The 9,583-nt window shown below is 36.7% G+C and overlaps 1 pseudogene; it reads right to left on the reverse strand.

Annotated features, from left to right (window-relative positions):
- Positions 2,952 to 6,706, reverse strand: LOC110257825 (annotated as a pseudogene).

The raw sequence follows: 9,583 nt of genomic DNA on the forward strand, positions 1-9,583 counted from the left end.
TCATACTCATAAGCTCACAAAATCATAAAAGATATGAAATTAAACCTATATTAAATTTGCATGACCCAAATGGGAAACGAGTTATCCTGAGTAAATAGAATGTCATGCCATATTTCTGGATTGGAAGACTTAGTATTATAAAGTTTAACACTTTACAAATAGGAGTTCCCATTGTGGCTCAGTGGCAACAAACCCAACTAGTATCCACAGGATGCATATTCTATCCCTGGCCTTGCTCAGTGGGTTAAGGATCCAGCATTGCCATGAGCTGTTGTGTAGGTTTGCAGACATGGCTAGGATCCTGTACTGCTGTGGTTGTGGTGTAGGCTGGCAGCCACAGCTCTGATTCGACCCCTAGCCTGGGGAACTTCCACATGCCACTGGCAAAAAAACAAAACAAAACAACACAACAACAACAACAAAAACTTTACAGATAAATGTATAAATTAAATATAATCCTAAAAAAATTATATTTTTTGTGGAAAATGACACACTGATTCTCAAGTTCATCTAAAAATAGAAAATGTGCAAGAATACTGATGATGGTGAACAGAAAGACAAGGCATATTTGTATATCATAATTTATAGTGTAAAAAGCAGGATTGTGTTTTAGACTTCCAGCTAGAAATAATAAAATTTAGCTAATTTAACTCTTCTCCTTTCCTTTGAAAGGCATTCCTCAAAATAATAATAGATAATGCTCTAATAAAATGGCCACAGACAGAACTAAAAACATCTGTATAATAAGGAGCAAAATGAGAGCTATTTACATCCAAATATATTTTCATATTTTGAATATGATATGGTCTTCTCCAAAAGTAAAATTTAGAGTTCTAGTGGAATATACAATAATAATTTGAAAAAATTAATACAACCTAATGACATGGGCAATGCCAAAAAAGAAATAAGGGCTATTTCTGTAGATCAAAACTTTATGGAAGAAAGGCAAAGGATGTAGATGAGAAGGGAAGAAGCATGTCAACTGAACAATGGTTGTGTATCTGAATGTGTATTTTTGTGTGTTTATTACTTAGTTTTCCAGATGACAAAGACTGCTGAACAATATCAATCTGAATAAGAGAAGATGAGTTATATTCTCCAAGTCATGACATAGAGAAACACCAACTTAAATTTCAATATGAGTCCTATATAATTTCTGAAGGTCAGAATTTTATGAGAGAGTTTCTCAAAGGAACAAGAGATAATTTTCATAAGTCAGTCAAGAAACACAAATTTAAACTAAGGACTGTCCTAGGAGCACCACCACCTCATGATGGAAGGGATAAGACTGAATGAAGATGTGTTGTTGTGCTACTTTCATCATTTCTTCTAATAGTAAAAAATCAATAGATAATACACAATGTTGAAACATGGTTAAAGTTAGCCAAGACTAAAAAAGAAAGAAGTAGCATCAAAAAGAAAAAATAGCATACTTAAGGGTAAATCTTCCAAAGAGACAGAAGAGTTGTACACAGAAAATTATAAAACATTACTGAGAAAAAAAATAATATTTAAATAAATTAAAACATATCCTATCTGTGTGAATTAGAGTACTTGGTATTGTTGATATGACTGTATTACACAAAATAATATACAAATTCAACATGATCCCTATTAAAATCTTAGTGGTGTTTTTAGAGAAATGGAAAAACCTATCCTAAAATTAATAAGGAATTTAAAGTGACTTCAAACAACCAAGATAATCTTTAAAAAGTACAAAGTTTAAAGAAATAAACCCATACATATATATTCAATTGATTTTCTACCATAGTTCCAAGAATACATATTCAGAAAATAACAGTCTCTTCAACATTGGTCTTTGGAAAACTAAAGACCCACATGAAAAATAATGATTTGGGGTATTTATCTTAAAACACATACAAAAATTTACTCAAAATGAATCAAAAACTTAAATTTAAGAACTGACACTATAAAACTCTTAGAAGAAAACAGAAGAGCAAATAGTTATGACCTCCAATTTTGCAACTTTTTTCTTGAGTGGTTTCCTTCTTTTTTTTATATGGTTGATTTACAATATTCTGTCAATCTTTGCTCTACAGCAAAGTGACTCAGACATGCATACATTCTTTGTCTCATATTATCTTCTACCTTCTAAAGAATGTGTATATATATGTATATACATTCATACATTCTTTATCTCATATTATCTTCTATAACGTTCTATCACAAGTGATTGGATATAGTTCCCTGTGCTATAAAGAAGGACCTCAATGTAATAGTTCACATCTGCTAACTCTAAAGTCCCAATCCATCCCACTCCCTCCTCCTCCCCCTTGGAAACCATAAGTCTGTTCCTATGTCCATGATTCTGTTTCTGTCCTATAGTTAGGTTCATTTGTGCCATATCTTAGAATCCACATATAAGTGACATCACATGGTATTTGTCTTTCTCTTTCTGACTTACTTCACTTAGTATGAGAATCTCCATCTTAAATATACCAAAAGTACATGTGGCAAAATAAAACACTTATTTATAAATGACTTAATTAAAATTAATTTTCTTGCAATTAAGAGAATGAAAAGCCAATTCAATAAATGGGAAAATAAAATCCACATATGTTATAAAGGTTTGATAGCCAGAATTTATAAATAATTCTGACAATTCAACAAAACAAATTTTAAAAGCAATTTAAAAATGGGCCAAAGACTTAAATAGACATTTCTCCAAAGACATACAAATATTGGAGTTCCCGTCGTGGGTCAGTGGTTAACGAATCCGACTAGGAACCATGAGGTTGCAGGTTCCGTCCCTGGCCTTGCTCAGTGGGTTAAGGGTCCTGCGTTGCCATGAGATGTGGTGTAGGTCACAGACACAGCTTGGATCCCGCATTGCTGTGGCTCTGGCATAGGCCGGTGGCTACAGCTCCAATTCGACCCCTAGCCTGGGAACCTCCATATGCCACGGGAGTGGCTCAAGAAAAGGCAATAGGACAAAAAAAAAAAAAAAAGACATATAAATATCAACTAAGGCACATTAAAAGATGCTGAATATCACTAATCATTAGAGACATGCAAATCTAAAATATGAAATATCAGTTAACACACTTTAGAGTGGCTATTATTCAAAAATAGGAAATAACTAGTGTAGACAGATAACAATGTGAAGACAAAAGAATTGTCATAATTTATGGTTGGAAATGTAAAATGATACAGCTACTCAGAAGGCATTTTAGTATTTCGTAGACAACTTAAACATAAAATTAACATATGACCCATAAATTCCACTCTCAGCTTTATACTCTAAAGAATGGAAAGCAGAAACAAAAACAAATATTTGTGCACTGATTAAAGTGTGGCACCACCAGGAATGAACTGAAACCCAAAATGGCAAAACACTTTTACTCAACATCTTGCCCAAAGAACAGTATCTCCTCCCACTGGTTTCCTATGATCTGACATTTCGAGATGTCCCCAGTGTTCAGAGAAGTTATCTTCTCTGAACCACAGATCTCAACTCCTTGAAATCTGCAGAGGTAATCCACACCTGTTTAAAGCTGTTCATAGAGAAGTCACAACAGATGCACTGGTCCATTCAGAGAACTGCATGTCAGAGGTTATGTTCTCAATTGGGTCCCTCTGGAGACCATTTGTCCCAGTTATTTCATAAGCATTTCCTCAAGCCCAGGGAAGAGAGTGGTGCCCCCAGATAGGAACATTTCCAGAAAAAGATTATTCTGGATGTCACTTTAAAACTTCATGATACTGCTAGGAAGCATTTTTGATGATCCTGGGTTGTGGGTGCCCAGCTTGTTAGGCATGATAAGAACCTCAGGTACCTGAAGCAGTTGGTTCCCAATGTGGATGACATTCCCATCTGGCAGTTTGTATTCTCTCAGGACATCCTCTGGCTTCTTACATAGTTCTTTCTCTGGCTCCAAGGCCAGAGAGCACAGTGTCTCTTTTGTGTCATTCACTAAGGCCTTGTGGAGTATGCAAGGGTAATTACACCCACTAGCAAGGAGGAGTTGGGTGAGGTGCTCTGAGATGTCCCTCCCTGCCACATAGAGTTTGGTGATAGCATGAGGCAGGGAGTGACTCTCAAAGATGGGGACAGTGCAAGTGATCTCATCCCCACTATCCAACTCTAGGCCCATGACAGAGGCAGAGGCATTGAGTGCTATGACTGCGTGGTTGGACAGGTAGAAAGCAGGAACATTGAAATCTCAAACATCACTTCTGCTGCCTTCTCTCGACTCTCCCTTTGGTTCAAGGAGGACTTAGTCATGAGTACAGGCTGTTGACATGGTTTTACTCCCAACTTCCACTTGAAAAGATATTCCCAGGGTTTCTCTATGTCACCCCATCTTTTTACCAGTCCATGCTCAATGGGGTAGAGGAAATGCAAGGCTTCATACTTGTACAAGTCTTCTTCCCATACAAAGTACTTTTTCTAATTGTCTCCTGTCAAAGACATTTTGAAATTGGGATACCCCACAACAGAGCTGATGGCATGATGGTGTTCAATCTTTCCATACAGACATACCTTGCAGAATTCCATTCCCCTGTCAAAACTTACAGCTGGAGTATCTAATACATCTGGTTACACATGTTTGCAGCATGCTCTTCCAAAACTCAACAAAATAAAGATAGAATGCTTAGCCACTTTGTGAGACAACAGGTACCACTGGAAATTTAACAGCCACAGGAATCCAAAGTTCTCAGGTTGTCACTCAGGTAGAGCTAGTAGGCTATTGCCAATCCATGGGGTCCTTAACCCATGAATCTTGTTGCCTTTTAAGCATCCCAGGGCCTGCTGTGGCTATTTCAGTGATAACTGTCCCCCTATAATCTAGCCAAGGCAACCATTGTCCTCAGAGAGTATCAGAGAGTGTTTAAGGAGTAAGGTCTCTGAGATGCAAGCACACCCTGCTTGGTCAGACATGAGGCAGAGGAAGGCAAACCATACCTATGAACAGCTCTGATAAGTCTGTGAACATAAAGCAGAAACCTAGCTTCAGTGCCAAGTGAAGCTACCAAGACATGGCCATGGCCCAGAGAACTGGTTTCTCTGTTCCATGTAGGTGCTGTTTGCGGAGTGACTAAAATATCCTTCCTTTTGGCAAGGGTAAAAGTAAACACTAGATATACATCTATGTCTGAATGAGGATGTCTGCAACACCAGTCCAGCAGGCAATCAGAACATTTGTCTTTTTCTCCTTCATAATTATTTTTAAACAACTTTGAGATAAATTTCATATACCATATCATTCACCCATTTAAAATATGTTACAATATTTTTTAGTATATTTACTGATATGTACAAACTTCAAAAAATCAATTTAGAGTATTTTCATCACTTCAAAAAGAATCTCATAACCTTGGTCAACACCCTGTATTCAAAACCACCCCCCTAAGCCACCACTAACATATTTTCTGTCTTTATGGATTTACCATTTTGCATATTTCTTATAAATGGAAACATACAATATGTGGCCTTTTGTGCCTGGATTCATTTACTTTACATCTTATTTTCAAGGTACATCTATTGTTTGGATATGGCACATTTTACTTATTCATTTGTCAGTTGATACACATTTACATTTTCACACCTTTTGATTAATTAATATGCTTCTAGAAATAATCTTGAACATGTTTTTTGCAAGGAGTTATGTTTTCATTTTCCTATGTTATACACCTAGAAATGGAAAAGCTGAATCACATGGCAATACTATATTTAATCATTTTGAGGACTCTCGGTCTGTTTTCCAAAATGTTACGCATTTTATATCCCAGCGAACAGTGTAGGAGACTTCCTAATTTTTCACCATTTGCAACACTAAATAGTACCTGCCTTTAAATTCTAGGCATCATAGTGTGGCATCTAATTGTTGTTTTGATTTCTATTGCTAATGATGTAGAACATCTTTTCATATGCTTATTGGCCACTAGTATATTTTCTCTGGAGAAAATTGCTTAGCCCAGTTTAAAATAAGTTTACATTTTTATTGAGTAGTGACAGTTCTTTACAGATACTAGATAAAAGTATCTTATTAGATATATAATATTCAACTATTTCCCCCATTCTGTGGGTTGCCTTTTCACTTTCTTAATAGTATCTTTTGAATCACAAACATTTGTATGTTTGACCTAGAATTTATCTATTTTATCTTTTGTTGCTAGTACTATTTATGTCATATCTAAGACTCTATTGCCAAATCTGAGGTCATGAAGTTTTACCTCCATGTTTTCTTCTAGGAGTTTAACAGTTTTAAATCATATATTTATGTATTAATACATACTTATTTAATTTTTGCATATGGTATGAGGTAAAGGTATAACTTTATTATTTTGCATGTGGCTATCCTGAATAGAGTAATATAAAAATAGAATTATAAACCAAGACCAAGAGGAATTAACTCCAGTGTTGCATGATTGTTCAAAATGAGGAAATTAATCAATATATCATATTAATAGAATAAAATTCAAAAATTGCTTAATAACCTCAATAGACAGCAAAAAAGGTGTTTGCCAAAGTCCAACGTTCTTATGTTTGAAACACTCAAAAGCAAATAATAGAAGTGGATTTCCTCAACCTCATAAAGGGCATCTATGAAAAAACTCACAGCTAACATTATACTTAATATTAACAGACTGATTCTTTATGACATATTAAGAACAGAATGAGCACAGTATAGCACAGGGAACTATATCCAATTACTTGTGATAGAACATGATAGAAGATAGTATAAGAAAAACAATGTGTATATATATATACATATATGTTTATGTATATATATATGTAAAACTGGGTCACTTATCTGTACAGCAGAAATTGACAGAACTTTGTAAATCAACTATAATAAAAACAATTTAAAAATAAAGAACAGAATGAGATGTCCACTCTCTTTATTCTGATTCAACATTGTACCACACATTGAACTAGGGCTATTCATCAAGCAAATAAACTAAAAGACATCTAGATTAGAAAGGAAAAGGTAAAGTTATATGTATTTGCAGATAACACAGTCTTGTATATAGAAAATCCAAAGGTCTCCACACAAAAAAACAGCAATATAGTAAAATTTTAAAAAAATCAATGTAAAAATGATACTCTTATACAATAGCAATCAACAGCCTGAAAATGGATTTGTAAGCAGGAATAGAAGTATTAAAATTAGAAGAGAAAAGAGAATAAACAGACACTATGGTGGATAAATGTTAACACTATTTGGAGGATAGTAGTAAATGCTACTTTGTACTTCTCAGTACTCATCCTTCAGGACAAATGTATTTATCCCTCAACTGTTAGGAGTGTTTCCTCATTGATGACTAACAGCCAAGGCTCTCCCCAGATATTGTCCTCAGCTAATGAAAGCTGACCTGCCTAAGGTTTGTGCTGCCTCCCCAGAGGTAGCCCACATCCAATGACTAGTCAGTGATAGAGACATTGTCCTAGCCCCTTTGATTCCTTTTGTAAGAACTGTGAGGGCCTATCCCAGGTCAAGAGCTCTCAATAGGATTAACTGATTTTTTAATGCAAATGCAGCACAATTCAAGCTCAATTTTGCTTCCCTCACTCCTTTCCAGGTATTGCTGCCAACAGCACTCACCAACACACTTTGCATACAAATACCTGTCTTAATGTCTATATCCCAAGAAACATAAAAAGATTGGTATCAGGAGGGATCTTAGGAAGCAGAATCTAAAATGGAATTTTGGACTTAAATAATTCACTGGCAGGGTGGCATGAGGACTCCACAGATAGTATCTGGCATACTCTAAAGGTACAATTATAAAAGAAAAAAAGAATACCACTGTTGAGCTGGAATCAGATATACTAGTGAGAAAAAATACGCCATATGGGAGCTGTATCTCAGAGGTTTGAGGGGTTTGGGGAAGTGGTAACTACAAGACAATGGAATTTGATAGCTCCAGTTGAGTGACATCATTGCATTGGAGATAGACAAGGAAATGTGATTAATTTACTACACAATACAAATTGTAAAAGTGAGGGCCTCTCTGTGAGTTTATAAAGAGACTCATTTCTTAAAGCTAGAGGGCAGAAATAAGTGAGACTCAGGTCCAGAATTTAATTATAAGGTCAGCAAGCAAAGCTCCAGATATAGCTGAATTCTCAGCCTTAGCATGGCAGCTATGTTAAGGTCAGGGCCCTGTTTGAGAAGTGGGATCCTAATGTTGGGGAAACAGCTCAGATCATCAGTGTTGGAAAATGAGGCACATGTACATGGGGAGATCTCAACGAGGCTCTTTACTTCTGCAGAAGGGCGTAGGTACTCAAAAAGCATGTGTGCAAAGAGGAAAAGACCCTCTCTATTTACCCCTAATGCAGGTAATGTACCTGTCCCCTTCCTATTGGTCAGGTCAGGGTGCATATTCTTCTCAGTTAGATAATTTGAAACAAATTGTTACTGGGAGAAGAGGGAAAGAGGAGGGGGTCACCAGAGGGTGTTTCAGTGGAAACCAGAACAAAATGGAGTAACCAAGATTTCCTTTAACAGAAAAGACATTATGTCACTCTCCACAATTTCCCCCTTTCATTTTTTATCAAATATTCTTTTCTTCAAACTCTTTGAGAATGGCTTGGCTCTCATATTCTATTGTGTCCATCAGGAGCATATTGGCTTGGTGGGGAGGGGGGGTCCAAATTGCTTTGTTAGGGCAGTTTCTATTAATCTTTGAATAAGTCCCCTGGCACAAGGAATTATATGACGTGCAACTAAGACAAGGACATTAACTACAGCAATTAGAGGGGTAAAGACTGAAGTTATTAGTCCCTTCCATTTTCCAAACCAATTTTCTAAAAGGTCTGTGAAGTGGTCATTAATACCAGAATTCTCTGAAAGTTCATCTGCTAAAGTAATTAATCTGCATGGGGCCTTGTTGATGTTGCCGTCTGGGGCAGTGTTGTTGGGAATGAACATACAGCATTGGATACCAATCATTACACAGACTCCACTCTTTTCTGCCAGCATCAGGTCTAAAGCAAGTCTATTTTCCCATGCCATTTGACTAGTTGGCCCTAGCTGTTCAGCTATTTCTTTAATGGCATCTCTAGTGTAATTAATGTTGATTGTAATAGACGTAGTTTATCCAATCAACATTTTTTTATGGTTGACCACCAAAAGAGAGCAGATTCAAACTTGGCAGCTACCTGATTTCTTGCCTTAAATTTGTTTGGAACACCTATTGAGTCAATATAGACCTTGGGGAGCGGGTCAAAGGACCCCCCCCCAGTGGGGGTGATGTCTCATTTCCTCAGGATTGGCTGAGTTTGAGATTGGGGTCTAAATGCCAGGGTGAAAGGGATGGCCAATTGCACCCAAGTACAGGTGTCACTTTGATTTTCTAGAATGATGCCCATTAGTGGACTCCCACAATACCACCAAACATCTGCCCAGGGCACTTGGAACTGGGATTTACTGTGGGAAGTGATGAAGGACAGGCTTTCACTGCACCTGGTCAATTGCCTAAGAAAGTCGCCTTTGCCTCTTGTCATTTTAGACATGAGGAGAAGTTGACATTTTCATTTGGTTGCTGAACAGTTCTCTGGGGCTAACCCACAGATCTTTTGGCCTCAGGGAGTAGCAGTGACAAAGTCTGA

Source organism: Sus scrofa, chromosome X (genome assembly GCF_000003025.6).
Source record: "Sus scrofa isolate TJ Tabasco breed Duroc chromosome X, Sscrofa11.1, whole genome shotgun sequence".
Taxonomy (NCBI): Eukaryota; Metazoa; Chordata; class Mammalia; order Artiodactyla; family Suidae; genus Sus; species Sus scrofa.